General features: G+C 36.4%; 2 long non-coding RNA genes across 2 annotated transcripts; one reads left to right on the top strand and one right to left on the bottom strand.

The window, feature by feature from the left end:
• Positions 1 to 9,543: 9,543 nt before the first annotated feature.
• LOC134248459 (uncharacterized) lies at positions 9,544 to 11,302 on the top strand. Its single transcript, XR_009988061.1, has 3 exons — positions 9,544 to 9,584; positions 10,986 to 11,103; positions 11,202 to 11,302. It is a non-coding gene; the product is annotated as an uncharacterized LOC134248459 (long non-coding RNA).
• Positions 11,303 to 12,505: 1,203 nt separating this feature from the next.
• On the bottom strand, positions 12,506 to 13,400 carry LOC134248390 (uncharacterized). Its single transcript, XR_009988046.1, has 3 exons — positions 13,149 to 13,400; positions 12,856 to 12,956; positions 12,506 to 12,755 (listed from the first exon to the last, which is right to left on the bottom strand). It is a non-coding gene; the product is annotated as an uncharacterized LOC134248390 (long non-coding RNA).
• Positions 13,401 to 16,930: the final 3,530 nt, after the last annotated feature.

The following is a 16,930-nucleotide window of genomic DNA, read 5'->3' as shown; positions in this document are numbered from 1 at the left end:
TCTCTGAAAAACCCAGCGGGGGGTATTTGTCCCTATTGGACAGTTCTAGTTCAAAATGTCTTTGATGAGTAAAAAAATATGTGTTTCTTTTTTTGTTGAGTATATATTATACATTTATTGCATGATTGTGAGGGAAATATGAAGACTTATTCAGCCAAGAAAAATCATATTCCCCAAGGGCTTTGCCTGAGGGGTATACAATATTTCTTGGCTGAAAAAGTCTTCATGTTTCCCGAAAATCCATGCAATAAATTGTTTATTATACCGAAGTAAGCAAGAACTTTGAAATAAACATGAACTTTGGAGTTTAGCACCGCTCTCAAATTCACATTCATGATTTTTTAGGTAAAGTTACTCATCACTTATCATCAATTTTGTGACGCAAACCAGGCTGTTGAGACGTCTACTTCTCTAGGGATTTTTCTTTCAAGGAACAATAACTATGGCGAGAAAATGCACTAGGTCTCCGAAGAGGTGGAATATGATGAAAAGACCGTGAAATATGAAGCCTTATGGCCCGATCACGTGATAATCTAGAAGCAATGAGGTAAGGCATTGTGTAGTAAAATTATAATGAGATTTTATAGATATATCACATGGCTTCGAGGGTGACATACCAGAATATTTGCCCCTCGGTGACAGGAAAGCCCTGGAGTGTTATGTCACCCTCTGCCTTCGGTATCGGGTGACATAACACTCCAGGGCTTTCCTGTCACCGAGGGGCAAATATTCTGGTAAAATCGCCTGAGAAGCCATGTGGTATATGTTATATGACATTTTTAGCTCACCTCAACGAAGTTGGGGGGAGCTTATGTGATACCCTCGGCGTCGGCGTCGGTGTCGGCGTCCCAGGTTAAGGTTAAGTTTTTTGGAGCAGTTTTCTTTTTAAGTACTTCTATGTCCTATATTGATTAGACATGCATGGAAGATGGTTCTAGTGTGTTTCATTGTACCAGTCAAAGTTTCAGATGCTGCAATTTCAGCAAAGGAATGACCAGGTTAATGTTTTTGGAGCAGGTTAACATTTTTGGTGCAGTTTTTGGTGAAGGTTTCATTTCCAAGTAACTATAAGCCCTATGTTGACCAAACTTGCATGGATGATACATCTAAGGATGCATACTACCGGGCTTGCTTCGGATGCTGAATCTGACCTACATTTTCCGGTTGAGTGAACAGGTTAAAGTTTTTGGTGCAGGTTTCATTTCCGAGTAACTATAAGCTCTATATTGACCAAACTTGCATGGATGATGCATCTAAGGATGCATACTACTGGGCTTGGTTCGGATGCTGAATCTGACCTACATTTTCCAGTTGAGTGAACAGGTTAAAGTTTTTGGTGTAGGTTTCATTTCCAAGTAACTATAAGCTCTATGTTGACCAAACTTGCAGGGATGATACATCTAAGGATGCATACTACCAGGTTTGCTTTGGATGCTGAATCTGACCTACATTTTCTGGTTGAGTGAACAGGTAAAAAGTTTTGGTGCAGGCCTTATTTCCGAGTAACTATAAGCCCTATGTTGACCAAACTTGCATGGATGATACATCTTAAGATGCATACTACCGGGCTTGTTTCGGATGCTGAATCTGACCTATATTTTTGGGTTGAGTGAACAGGTTAAAGTTTTGGTGCAGGTCTTATTTCCAAAAAACTATAAGCCCTATGTTGACCAAACTTGCATGGATGATACATCTAAAGATGCATACTACAAGGCTTGCTTTGGATGCTGAATCTGACCTACATTTTCTGGTTGAGTGAACAGGTTAAAGTTTTTGGTGCAGGTTTCATTTCCGAGTAACTATAAGCTCTATATTGACCAAACTTGCATGGATGATGCATCTAAGGATGCATACTACTGGGCTTGGTTCGGATGCTGAATCTGACCTACATTTTCCAGTTGAGTGAACAGGTTAAAGTTTTTGGTGTAGGTTTCATTTCCAAGTAACTATAAGCTCTATGTTGACCAAACTTGCAGGGATGATACATCTAAGGATGCATACTACCAGGTTTGCTTTGGATGCTGAATCTGACCTACATTTTCTGGTTGAGTGAACAGGTAAAAAGTTTTGGTGCAGGCCTTATTTCCGAGTAACTATAAGCCCTATGTTGACCAAACTTGCATGGATGATACATCTTAAGATGCATACTACCGGGCTTGTTTCGGATGCTGAATCTGACCTATATTTTTGGGTTGAGTGAACAGGTTAAAGTTTTGGTGTAGGTCTTATTTCCAAAAAACTATAAGCCCTATGTTGACCAAACTTGCATGGATGATACATCTAAGGATGCATACTACCGGGCTTGCTTTGGATGCTGAATCTGACCTACATTTTCTGGTTGAGTGAACAGGTTAAAGTTTTTGGTGCATGATTCATTTCCAAGTAACTATGAGTTCTTTAATGACCAAACTTGCATGGATGATACATATAAAGATGCATACTACCAGGTTTGCTTTGGATGCTGAATCTGACCTACTTTTCGTGGATGAGTGAAAATATTAATGTTTGATGCATGCTTCATTTCCAATTAACTATGAGCCCTATAATGAGCAAATTTGCATGGACGATACATCTAAGGATGCACACTAATAGACTTGCTTCGGATGCTGAATTTGACATACTTTTTTCAGATATTAGACCAGGTAAATGTTATGGGTGCATGTCTATTACCAAAAAATATAAGGCTTATATAACATTGTATAAACCAAACTTGCACAAATGTTGCATCAAGAGATGAAAACTCTTAAATTTGCTTCAGATGCTGGATTTTGATTACATTTTCATGAAGAAGAACTAGTTTGAATTTTTTATGTAGGTCTCTTTCAAAGTATCAGATCAAAATTGCTTAAATTTCATTAATTTTTTGGATTGTACCCTTTTTGTTGGTTAGTTGTGTGACTTTGCCTTACTTAAAGACAACATTCGCTGAGGTGAGCTCTGTAATCTCTGATTACCTATGTTTAAAATTAAAAGAAGATTTCAAATCAATCAAAATCGTTAAAATGTACACAATTAATCCAAAAATGCCTTCTTGACGTTAAGAAATACGCTGTGATGTTTTCTTTTGCTTAACAACCGACGTCATAAAATCTTGAACCCAAACTAAAATGCATACCGTAAAAACATGTGTATGTGATCGAAAGGATGGCATAACTGTTTCCGGCAGGGGTGACATAACTGTTTCCGGTGTGACTCAGCATTTTTCAGGGTTTATAGCGAAACTTTTTACATTTGTGATATACTGTAAATGTATTATATTTAGCGTATACGATATTTGGCGGAAATTAACTTTTGAAAAAGTAAGCGTAGATTTGATTTTAATTAGCTCATTTTTTCCTTTTCTTCTTTATGTGTATATGTGCAAGACATTTAGCGTTGTACTTGATTTAGCGGGTGCTGCGTTCCACCAAAGCCGCTAAAAAGAATACACAGCCAAATGTAATACGTTTTCAGTAATAAAAAAACTTATTCAAAAATGGTATATAATAATATATTGTATAAAGTGATCAGTTCCATCATTATAAGGATAGAAACTTGCTTTGCCTGTCCATGTGATTACTGTATACAGGGAAAATTTCGCCCCTATTTAATTTTCGCCCCTTTCGCCCTAACCTCATTTGGGCAAATTTAAAACGGGGCGAATTCATATAATACAGTATAGATACTTAAATAAAACTTTGACAGGGCGAATTCAAAATGGGGAAAAATTGTTTGCAAGTGTGAAAGGGCAAAAATAAAACAGGGCGAAAATAATCCTGTATACAGTATTATTTACTGCATTCTCATAAACAATCATTCAATATGATTGGTCAGTATTGTAAGTCAATGGTATTGCTGGGTTCTGTATTTCATATGCAAAGTATACAGTATTGCTTTCCTTGAAATTAAACATGCAGTCGATGAGTAATATGGCAATCAACATGTTAAACCATACCACGCTTGATCTATCAAGCAAAGTGACACACTGTTATTGGAATGATAGTAGCTGCTTAGGACCCTGGCTGTATCTGACGTATATGGGAACTATATTTGAGGTCATTTCTCCATCCATATCAGTTTTCGACTTTGCAGATGACCGTAGTGCAAATACATGTTTTAATCCAATGCCAAATCCCAACAAAATTTAGCTATTTGGGAGCTTGAGAATTGCACAAAAATATTAATAACTTGATTAATGCTAAAAAATTTAAAACAATCGATCAAAAACAGAACTCATTCTACATGTTCTATTTGAGAGTAAAAAAATAACTAGAAAAAAGTAATCAACATTATACAATAATTGCATGAAAGCGAGGGAGTCATGAAGATTTCATCGTCCATGAAAAATCATATACCCGGAGGGCAACGCCCTAGAAGAATATGATTTTTCATGGGCGAAGAAATCTTCATGTCTCCCAAACATTCATGCAATAGTTTTTAGCTCACCTGAGCTGAAGGCTCAAGTACACGGTGAGCTTTTCTGATCACGTTTTGTCCATAGTCTGTCCATCTGTAAACTTTTCACATTTTCAATTTCTTCACAAGAACCACTTGGCCAATTTAAAACATCCTTGGGTGATGATAAGTTTAAATTGTAAAAACAAGCAAATTCAAAGAATTGTGGTCCCCCGCTTTCGGTGTCTTTGTGAGTGAGATGTCATTTTTTATGAAACATTGTCTCAAATACGAACGCCCTAATATATGTCATTTAGAAAATATCACTGAAGTTGAGTTTTTAGGTCACCTGAGTAAACTCAGGTGACCTATTGCTATCCGTTTTCGTCTGTCGTCGTTCGTCGTACGTCGTTCGTAAACTTTTGAACATTTTCAGCTTCTTCTCTGCAACCACTGAACCAATTTCAACCAAATTTGGCACAAAGCATCTATGGGTGAAGGGGAACAAAAATTGTGAATTTCATGATCCCTGCCCCCCTGGGGCCTGAGGGGTGGGGCCAAAACCAATAAAATTAATGCAATCTTTAAAAATCTTCTTCTTTACTCCTGGACATCAAGCAGTCAAACTGTTTGCATGATTGTAATCAGCATTGAGTCCTCTACCAAAATTGTGAAATTCATGGCCCTGGGGTCAGGGGTTCTAGTGCTAGGGCAGGGCTAAATAGGTATATAGTGAAAATGCATTATTTCTTTGAAAATCTTCTTCTCTGCTCCTGGGTATTAAATAAACCAACTAAGTAGATAGTAATGATGAGCAAGAGTGCCTCTACCAAAATTGTGAATTTTATGGCCCCAGGGTCAGGGGTTCTGGTGTTAGGGCAGGGCTCTATTGATTATATACAGTGAAAATACATGATTTCTTTGAAAATCTTCTTCTCTGCCCATGGGTATTAAATAAACTAACTAAGTGCATAGTTATGATGAGCATGAGTGCCTCTACCAAAATTGTGAATTTTACAGTCCCAGGGTCAAGAGTTCTGGTGTAAGGGGGGGGGGGCTCTATTGATTATAGAGTGAAAATACATGAATTCTTTGAAAATCTTCTTCTGTGCTCCTAGGTATTAAATAAACCAACTAAGTGCATAGTTATGATAAGCAAGAGTGCCTCTACCAAAATTGTGAATTTTATGGTCCCAGGGTCAAGGGTTCTGGTGTTCGGGGGGGGGGGGGGGGGGGGGGGCTCTATAGATTATATTGTAAAAATACATGAATTCTTTGAAAATCTTCTTCTTTGTTCCTAGGTATTAAATAAACTAACTAAGTGCATAGTTATGATGAGCAAGAGTGCTTTTACCAAAATTGTGAATTTTATGGTCCCAGGGTCAGGGGTTCTGGTGTTGGGGGGCTCTATTGATTATATAGTGAAAATACATGAATTCTTTGAAAATCTTCTTCTTTGTTCCTAGGTATTAAATTAAAAAACTAAGTGCATAGTTAAGATGAGCGAGAGTGCTTTTACCAAAATTGTGAATTTTATGGTCAGGGGTTCTGGTGTTGGGGGGGGGGGCTATAGATTATATAGTAAAAATACATGAATTCTTTGAAAATCTTCTTCTTTGTTCCTAGGTATTAAATAAACTAACTAAGTGCATAGTTATGATGAGCAAGAGTGCTTTTACCAAAATTGTGAATTTTATGGTCCCAGGGTCAGGGGTTGTGGTGTTGGGGGGCTCTATTGATTATATAGTGAAAATACATGAATTCTTTGAAAATCTTCTTCTTTGTTCCTAGGTATTAAATTAAAAAACTAAGTGCATAGTTAAGATGAGCGAGAGTGCTTTTACCAAAATTGTGAATTTTATGGTCCCGGGGTCAGGGGTTCTGGTGTTGGGGGGGGGGGGGGGGGCTATTGATTAAATAGTGAAAATACATGAATTCTTTGAAAATCGTCTTCTCCGCTCCTAGGTATTAAATAAATTAACTAAGTACAAAGTTATGATGAGCAAGAGTGCTTCTTCCAAAATTTTGAATTTTATGGTCCCAGGATCAGGGGTTCCGGTGTTAGGGGGGGGCTCTATTGATTATATAGTGAAAATACATTAAATCTGAGAAAATTTTCTCCTCTGTTTCTGGGTATGAAGCAGATGAACTACCTATATAGTTATGATGAGCAAGGGCCCTAATCTTGCAGAATTGTGAATTTCAAGGCCCCAGGGTCAGGGATGGGGGTTGGGCTCTACTTATATACTGAAAATGAATTAATTGTTTGAAATCTGCTCCTTTGTATTTATAAAACATTCATTTTTTTTAATAGGCAATTTTAAGGGTGCCTTTTTAAAATAAACCTAGGGTCAGGGGTTTATTTCACAGTGTTAGGGGCACTACTGATTATTGCTGAATATTACTGATTAGTTGGATTGCATTTTTGTTCCCCTACCTTGCATATGGGTATTCAGTACCCCTGCGAGGTGATCATGAATAATTCATGAATTTCCTTGAATTTTTCATGAATTTTATTCATGAAATGTTCATGAAACATTCATGAAGATCCTATGAACTTATTATTGGACATTTTCAAATCAATAAACCAAGCTAAGCAACTGCTAAGTGTATTGATATGATGATCAATGGTTTCTCTTTCAAAATTGTGAATGCCATATAGCATCTGGCTTAAAACATGAATCAAATTCAATATCTGGAAAGTTGTTGCAGAATGCTCAGGTGACCTATAAGGCCCGTGGGCCTCTTGTTTAAAATAAAGTCAATCTTGGAGGTCAAGGTCAATGGGTCACAAATCGTAGCATGCTTGGAAATATATTGTCACACATAATGCACATGTCAATGCATTTGAAAGCCATATTTGTTCTCAATATAAGGAACAAGGTGTGTTTGTGAATCACTGATGACCTGTATGGATATAAAAGTCGTAGTTCATATTGTTCAAAAGTTATGGCCAAGGTTAATGTTTTTAAAAAGTAGGTCAAACTCGAAGACCAAGGTCAAAGGGTAAAAGTTTTTGATATCAAATGAAATATCTTGTCACAATGATTAAATATATGCAGAATGAAAGCACTAGCCCTAACCCATTAAAAGTTATGGTTCAGGTATGTTTTAAAGTAGGTCAAACTCCAAAGTCAAGGTCAAAAGGTCAAAATTCTTTGTATCCAATAAAAGGCCTTATCATATACCTAGTAGTAAATACACCGATTCTGCATGGTGTGATACGGGTGACGTCACAATACCCCATATCAGGGACCGGTCCGAAAATCCATATCACGTATCGGACCGGCGGGCCGAAAATCCATATCAAACCGGAAGTAACGTTTGTATAACGCTTAAAAGTCAATTTACTTGATTTTATTTTAATATTCATAATTAATCTTTCTTTAATGACATTTACGGTCTTAATTTTTTTCAGTTACCTAAAATAGGCTCTATTAGATTTTAAAATGAAATGTCACAAACAAGCACGAAATTTTTGCATCAATGACCATATGTGAACTTGCATATCAAGTGTTTTAAATATATGCTAAATAGAATACTACATACTAAAATCCATATCATATGTCACATCAGCCCTCGGACCCCATATCATCCCTCTGGCCTCCGGCCCTCGGGCTGATATGGGGCCACTCGGGCTGATATGACATATGATACGGATTTTAGTGTGTAATATTCTCTATTTCTCACATTGATTCAATATGTGAAGTATGAAAGCCTTATCTCTTACCGTTCAAAAGTTATGGCCAAGGTTAAAGTTTTTACACAAGTACAGATATCTCCAAGGTCAAAGTCAATAGGTCAAGGTTATTGGTATCCAATGAAAGGTCTTGCCACAAAAAATACATATGTGAAATATGAAAGTCCTAGTATCTACCATTCAAAAGTTATGGGCAAAGTTAAAGTTATTGTGACGGACAGACAGACTGACAGACTGACGGACAGACGAATGAGATTTAATGTCCCCTCGCATTCACGAAAGCGGGGGACAATAAAGGGCCAAGTCCCTTTCCAAGGGCAGATCATAAATTATGAAAAGACAAAAATAGGGTGGGGTCATTGAAAATTCTTCTTCTCAAGAACCATTGGGCCAAAAAAGCTGAGATTTATGTGGAAGCATCTTTGGGTAGTGTAGATTCAAAATTGTACAAATCATGACCCCCAGGGGAGGGCAGGGCCACAATAGGGAATCCAAGTTTTACAAAGAAATATATAGGAAAAATAATCGTTAAAAATCTGCTTCTCAAGAACAAGTGGCCTGGAAAGCTGAAATTTCTGTGAAGCATTCTTGGGTAGTAAAGATTCTAAATTATAAAAATCATGACCCCCAGGAGTAGGGTGAGGCCACAATAGGGAATTCTATACACAATAGGGATGGGGGAGGGTGGGTCAGGGGTCCACAATAGATATAAGAAAAGGGGAAATCTGGTAAAGAATTGCATCACCAAAGTTACTCAGGTGAGTGACGTGGCCAATGGGCCTCTTGTTTTATTGTACTGAGTCAAGCACAATGCAGGAAATATAAAGAAAATCCAATAAATAAAGTAATTTTTTTAGTTTATTTTTGGATAAATTAAAAAAAAAACATGTAGTTGTGGTTTATGCCTGAATAATTATAGATTCGGGATATAGATTTTTTGCTCCGTGACAATTATCAGAAAAGTGACCTGTGAAATTATTTCTTTACAGCCACACACATTAACATAACGGTTCAGTTAGTTGAATAATTGTTTATGACCATACGTCATCACTAGGTGCACAGAATATTAAATTACCACCCTCTATTCTGTCACCTGTGAATTGTGTGCATTCAAGCAAATTAAAAGGAATGTCTTGTTATGGGCTGACTGTATGTGATGGTATGCTTGAACTGAAAACAAAGGGTTCGGATATATATGGAGTCAAGCTCAATTATTAACTATATATGCTTTAAAAATGAAAGCTAAACTGTAAAACAAAATCTCAGAGTGTAACCCCCCCCCCCCTCCTCCCTTGAATCCACCACTCTTATCTTCTTTGGAGTTTCTGGAATATTCTAGATGTATTGTACCCCAAAACAAATCTATATTTTGATATTGCATCACCCCAGGTAATCACGCGCACATATGTCATATGACACTTGTCTTATATTGAGTGCATGGGATTATTTGTTCAATTCTCTTCAACTCACTGAGACAGTCACATATTCAACTTGTTATTTTGACCTCAGGGTAAGTAACATTTCAATCTGTATTTAACAGTACTTTAAATTGATTTTATATTTCTAATAATTGACTTAATAACTGAATGATTACTTAACTTCCGCTAATACAAAATGGTGGTCCTTGTAAACCGCAAAGTTTGACCTGAAATAGATATTTACAATAATACTTTTTCAAGCCACCTTTCGATTAAATATAATTGCTATGATTCTTTTTGGAAGTGAATTGTACGAATTCTGGACACTACTTATCTAATTTGGAGTTTCTGGAAAATTCTCGATGTATTACAATACCCAAAACAAATCTATATATAGATATTGCATCACCCCATGTAATCACGTGCACATGTCATATGACACTTGTCTTAAAATGAGTGCATGGGATTATTTGTTCAATTCTTGAATTCTTTTCAATCCACTGAGACAGTCACAAATTCAACTTGTTATTTTGACCTCAGGGTATGTAACATTTCAATCTGTATTTAACATAATCTTTAAATTGATTTAATATTGCATATTTGCATTTCTGACGATTATCAAAGAAATTGTCTGGATATATAAGATAATTTATGTATTCTTAGATTATATATATAAAGTGCAAGTATAAACATTTTTTTATAATTTTATTTGCATTTTAAGTGACATTGCCTTTTTGTTTGATAATTTAAGATTAAATATCAGTGTCATTTCAAAAAATATTAATTGAAACCAGGTTAAAATATCAATGGATTTACTTGAAATTGTCACCAGATATTGGCAAAAAAAGTTGCACCGACTTATAAGCGGGTCAATAACAAATCCATCCAAAATTACTTAAAAAATTACAACCGACTTATAGGCGGACCGACTTATACGCGAGTATATACGGTAGTTGTTTCACTCATCAATGCAATCTTTTCTTTTTAATAACTGCCATAAAAAAATAATTGTTCTTTTAAACCATTGCTAATAATAATTATAAATGACTGTATTTATGTTTATTAATAAATTAATACATGAAATGCTTAATCCAACATTGGAGTCTCTAAGATATTAACAAAGAACGTAGTGTTTCAGTTAATGAAAAACATTGTCAAAATTATTAAGGTTTTGCCAAAGGCAATGTAAATTTATTCCCCAAGGTAATGTAGATTTAAGTGTGTTCAAATCATAAACTCGGGGATTAGGGTGGAGCAACAATGGGGGACTTCTCTGCTCCTAGTTTTTTAGCAGAAAAACTCTGCTCCTCCTTACTATAAGAACAGGCAAACTTGGTGCATTATCATTCATAATGAGAAAGGGTATCTTTTCAAAACTAATGGTCCCCTGGTCAGTGGTTATGGTGTCAGGGCAGAACTCTATTGACTTTGCAAAGGTTACAATTAAATTTTCTCAAGGTTTTCTCACTTTTTCTTTGTTTTTTTTTTTTTAGGACACACTTGCCTGGAGTATTGTTTGTCATCAAGGCATCCTCATAAACCAGTTCATCCCGACTACACACTGCTGTTGACTGAGGTGTGCTGTCATCGTTAAAGTCACTCTGTTCCAAGGTTTGTGTCCTTTTCTACAGATATTAATATTTAGTTAATTTTATAGCTTTTAATTAAGATTTACCTCTGACAGGTTTATTGTGCTTTTTTTTTAACAGACTTGCCAGGAATAGTGTTTGAACCACTTTATCCTGACTACACACAGTGCTGTTGACTGAGGTGTGCTGTCATCGTTAAAGTCACTCTGTTCCAAGGTTTGTGTCCTTTTCTACAGATATTGATATTTAGTTAACTTAATAGCTTTTAAAGATTTTCCTCAGGTTTATTTTGCTTTGTTTTTTAACAGACTTGCCAGGAATAGTGTTTGAACCACTTCATCCTGACTACACACAGTGCTGTTGACTGAGGTGTGCTGTCATCGTTAAAGTCACTCTGTTCCAAGGTTTGTGTCCTTTTCTACAGATATTGATATTTAGTTAACTCAATACCTTTTATAGATTTTCATCAGGTTTATTATACCCCCTGCAAACGAAGTTGGGGGGGGGGGGGGGGGCTATATAGGAATCACCTTGTCCCTCTGTCTGTCTGTCTAGCTGTCTGTCTGTCTGTGCAATCTTGTCCGGTCCATATCGTTCTTACAGAGGGACATTAGAATCTACTACTCCACACTAAGACTGCTCATGACCTAAGGATGTGTCATGACCTTGACCCAAGGTCATTTGGGGAAGTTCAAGGTCACTAGAAGAAAAATTTCATAATTCGTGTCTGGTCCATATCTTTCTTATAGATAAACTTGGTAGGTTCTCATTTCACACAAAGATTGCCCATGACCCAAGGGTGTGTCATGACCTTAATCCAAGGTCATTTGGGAAAGTTCAAGGTCACTGGAAGAAAAATTTCATAATTCGTGTCCAGTCCATATCTTTCTTATGGATAAACTTGGTAGGTTCTCATTTCACACAAAGATTACCCATGACGCAAAGGTGTGTCATGACCTTGACCCAAACTCATTTGGAGAAGTTCAAGGTCACTGGTAGAAAAATTTCATGATTCGTGTCCGATCCATATCTTTCGTATGGATAAACTTGGTAGGTTCTCATTTCACACGAAGATTGCCCATGACGCAAGGGTGTGTCATGACCTTGACCCAAACTCATTTGGAGAAGTTCAAGGTCACTGGTAGAAAAATTTCATGATTCGTGTCCGAACCATATCTTCCTTATGGATAAACTTGGTAGGTTCTCATTTCACACAAAGATTGCTCATGGCCCAAGGGTGTGTCATGACCTTGACCCAAATCATTTGGGGAAGTTCGAGGTCACTGGAAGAAAAATTTTATAATTCGTGTCCGGTCCATATCTTCTTTAGGCCATTTTTTTTTATTAGTTATTTTACGGATTTTTTTTTGGAAAATGTCCGTTGGGTGGCTACAAAAAAAAAAAAAAAAAAAAAAAAGAAGCAGCGTTCAATGTTCAAAACTTTTAATATGCAGCATATCAAAGCAGTTGGGGAAATCAACCTCAGAACATTGCACAGAAATGTCTTTCTTGACATTCCTCACTAAAAGAGAATGATTCTCTGAGCAGAGAGACATATTATGTGAACAATGGTAAACTTTTCTGTGTATGTCTATGACTGGATACGGATGTCCTCTCCTTGCTACGTCCACATTGCCACAGAAAAACACACTTCAGCAAATTTTACACAACCCCCTGTAAAATAATAAAAGTTTAATCAAATTCAAAAATACCTTTTCTTAAACCGTATAAAACTAAAATTCAGTGCACAATCAATGGACACAAATAAACTTACTAGAATGATAAGTCATCCCCATAGGGTTTCACATTCCTATGACTCTCATACAAACATTTTTTGTCTAAGAACATCCTGATGAGTCAGTTCCTTTTCCAAATCTAAAATTTAAAACTTTAAGAAACATTTCTTTCACACCATTTGATAGATTCATACCTGTACAATGACAAAAAAATCTTTTATTTCTCTGACGCTTTAACAATTGACAACACGTCTTACAGAATTTTAAAATACAGTCAAACATGTGCTTTTAAAAATGTCATAAATATTATATGAACTGTTAAATAACTAACCATTAGATAAACTGTTGAAAACTTCGCCAAACTCTCAAGAAAAGTTATGGGTGTCGGATGGAGTGCAAGTAACGACATCAGATTCTTTGGTTTTGGCTGTAATTTCCTCAACCACCACACTCCATTCGCTGATCAGATAACATCACACATAGAATCATCACCAGTCTGATCAGCTCATAAAAACCGTCATTCATTTACTAATGTCCTTAAAACATTTATATTCTGTTTTGAAAAACCTAAAATGTTTCACATGGCCTTCATACTTATTTCATGTCTGTCTATAAAACGCTTGCAGTGTTTTAGGGACTATAATGGAAGCGTTTACATGAGTCTGATCACAACTAATTAAAATTCAAACAATGTACGGTCATTTCCAGATTTTTTTTATTATGATTGAAGTCAAGTTCGATCGGCGATTATAAAAAAAGGATTGAATGGAATTTTTATTTTTTTCCAAAACTTAAAAAAATGGGGTCGGCGGATCCGTAAAACAACTAATAAAAAAAAATTGGCCTTATGGATAAACTTGGTAGGTTCACATTTCACACAAAGATTGCCCATGACCCAAGGGTGTGTCATGACCTTGACCCAATCATTTGCGGAAGTTCAAGGTCACTGGAAATAAAATTTCATAACTCATGTTTGTGAATATCTTTATTATGGAAAAACTTACTTCGGAAAAACCCAGCGGGGGGTATTTTGTCCCGTTTGGACATTTCTAGTTTTGCTTTGTTTTTTAACAGACTTGCCAGGAATAGCGTTTGAACCACTTCATCCTGACTACACAGTGCTGTTGACTGAGGTGTGCTGTCATTGTTAAAGTCACTCTGTTCCAAGGTTTGTGTCCTTTTCTACAGATATAAATATTTAGTTAATTTTATAGCTTTTAATTAAGATTTACCTCTCATAGGTTTATTGTGCTTTATTTTTTTGAACAGACTTGCCAGGAATAGTGTTTGAACCACTTCATCCTGACTACACACAATGCTGTTGACTGAGGTGTGCTGTCATCGTTAAAGTCACTCTGTTCCAAGGTTTGTGTCCTTTTCTACAGATATTAATATTTAGTTAATTTTATAGCTTTTAATTAAGATTTACCTCTCATAGGTTTATTGTGCTTTATTTTTTTGAACAGACTTGCCAGGAATAGCGTTTGAACCACTTCATCCTGACTACACAGTGCTGTTGACTGAGGTGTGCTGTCATCGTTAAAGACACTCTGTTCCAAGGTTTGTGTCCTTTTATACAGATATTGATATTGATATTTAGTTAACTTTATAGCTTTTAAAGATATTCCTCAGGTTTATTATACCCCTCGCAAAAGAAGTTTGGGGGGGTATATAGGAATCACCTTGTCCGTCTGTCTGTCTAGCTGTCCGTATGTCTAGCTGTCACGCTGTCTGTGCAATCGTGTCCGGTCCATATCTTTTTTACAGAGGGCAATTAGAATATACTACTCCACACTAAGATTGCTCATGACCTAAGGTGTTTCATGACCTTGACCCAAGGTCATTTGGGGGAGTTCAAGGTCACGGGAAGAAAAATTTCATAATTCATGTTTGTGAATATCTTCATTATGAAAAAACTTACTTCTGAAAAACCCAGCGGGGGATATTTTGTCCCATTTGGACATTTCTAGTTTTGCTTTGTTTTTTAACAGACTTGCCAGGAATAGCGTTTGAACCACTTCATCCTGACTACACACTGCTGTTGACTGAGGTGTGCTGTCATCGTTAAAGTCACTCTGTTCCAAGGTTTGTGTCCTTTTCTACAGATATTGATATTAAGTTAACTTTATAGCTTTTAAAGATTTTCCTCAGGTTTATTTTGCTTTGTTTTTTAACAGACTTGCCAGAAATAGTGTTTGAACCACTTTATCCTGACTACACACAGTGCTGTTGACTGAGGTGTGCTGTCATCGTTAAAGTCACTCTGTTCCAAGGTTTGTGTCCTTTTCTACAGATATTGAGATTTAGTTAATTTTGTAGCTTTTAAAGATTTTTCTCACTTTTAAGTTTGTTTTGTTTTTTTGACAGTCTTGCCAGGAATAGACAAAAAGTGTTTGGAGTCACATCGTTTGTGGCTTCATAGACCACTATACCCTGAATACAACAGTGATGTTGACTGAGGCATGATCTAATTGGGATTGTTAAAGTTGTTCTTTTTTTCCATTCCAAGGTTGGTATTCTTTTCTAACGTAGCTGCAGATCTGTAGGTTGCTGGTCTGGAAAAAAATTGGGACACATGATCAGAGAGCTAGAGTACCATCCATTGAAAATATTGCATATTTATATCGGACAAAAAATGTGTGTTTTTCGATTAGTTTCTCTATTCAATTATGCTGTCATCTCAAAATTTTCTTTTACCAACGGAAGTGCTCCTAGCATATTCTCTATTACCCCCACAACAAAACTTTTCTCAAAACTGTTGTTTATAGCCCTTCTGGAAGGAAATGAAGACCCTTGGAAAAACTATTTATACTACCATATTAGGTATTATCTTGCTACTTGATATCTAGGAAGCATTTCATGTATTATGGAAGTAGTTAAAGACTTTGTAAAAATCACACTTAAGTAATATTATACAATTATTGCTGGTTTTTGAGGTCAATACAATGATTTAGCCATCTGAGGAGTACAATATTCGCCGACCCCGAAGGGCATGGTGAATATATTACTTCGAAGATGGCTAAATCATTGTATTGACCAAAAAACAGCAATAATTGTTTTATTATATGGTTCACTGATAAAATGATACAGCTCATTACTTGTTTGCATTTTTAGGTCACCTGAGTAACTCAGGTGACCTATTGCTATCTGTTTTCGTCCGTCGTCGTGTGTCATGCGTCATGTGTTAACATTTGAACATTTTCAACTTCTTCTCTGAAACCACTGAACCAATTTCAACCAATTTGGTATACAGCATCTATGGGTGAAGGGGAACAAAAATTGTGAATTTCATGGTCCCCGCCCCCCTGGGGCCTGAGGGGTGGGGCCAGAATCACTAAAATTATTGCAATCTTTAAAAATCTTCTTCTTTACTCCTGGACATCAAGCAGGCAAACTGTTAGCATGAATGAAATGAACATTGAGTCCTCTACCAAAATTGTGAAATTCATGGCCCCAGGGTCAGGGGTTCTGGTGTTAGGGCAGGGCTCTATAGATTATATTGTGAAAATGCATTATTCTTTGAAAATCTTCTCTGCTTCTGGGTATTAAATAAACTATCTAAGTACATAGTTATGATGAGCAAGAGTGCCTCTTCCAGATTTGTGAATTTTATGGCCCCAGGGTCAAGGGTTCAGGTGTTAGGCCGGGGCTCTATAGATTATACAGTACAAGCCGTTTATTATCATAGCTTATTTGTCAGGCCAAAACTTTATAATAACCGACTATGATTATAACCATAGACAGCTGAAATTCATCTCCGAGGTCTGACATGAACATGACTTGATCAATAACATGCCTGCCGTTTTTACACTATATTTAATAAGTATTATAGTATTAATTTCATATTTTTAGGTTTATTTTGAAAAACAAGTTAGCTAACATATCATTTTACTTTTTTTACTAACTGTTTCAACATTTTGTATAAATAAATTCACTTTCCTAAAGCTTAATAATCTCCGAACTCAATCTTCTAGATGTCTTGGCATCCATCTTGTTATGCCCCCCTTCGAAGAAGGGAGGGCATATTGCTTTGCTGCTGTCTGTCGGTCGGTCTGTCGGTCTGTCGGTCCGTCGGTCTGTCGGTCCACTTAGTTTCCGTTCATTTTCTTCAAA

The sequence above is a fragment of the Saccostrea cucullata genome, unplaced genomic scaffold (genome assembly GCF_032062105.1).
Source record: "Saccostrea cucullata isolate Sc308-1 unplaced genomic scaffold, CSIRO_AGI_Scuc_v1 ctg2565, whole genome shotgun sequence".
NCBI classification, from domain to species: domain Eukaryota; kingdom Metazoa; phylum Mollusca; class Bivalvia; order Ostreida; family Ostreidae; genus Saccostrea; species Saccostrea cuccullata.
The sequence above is the reverse complement of the archived record's forward strand: the minus strand, read 5'-3'. Positions and strand labels throughout refer to the sequence as shown.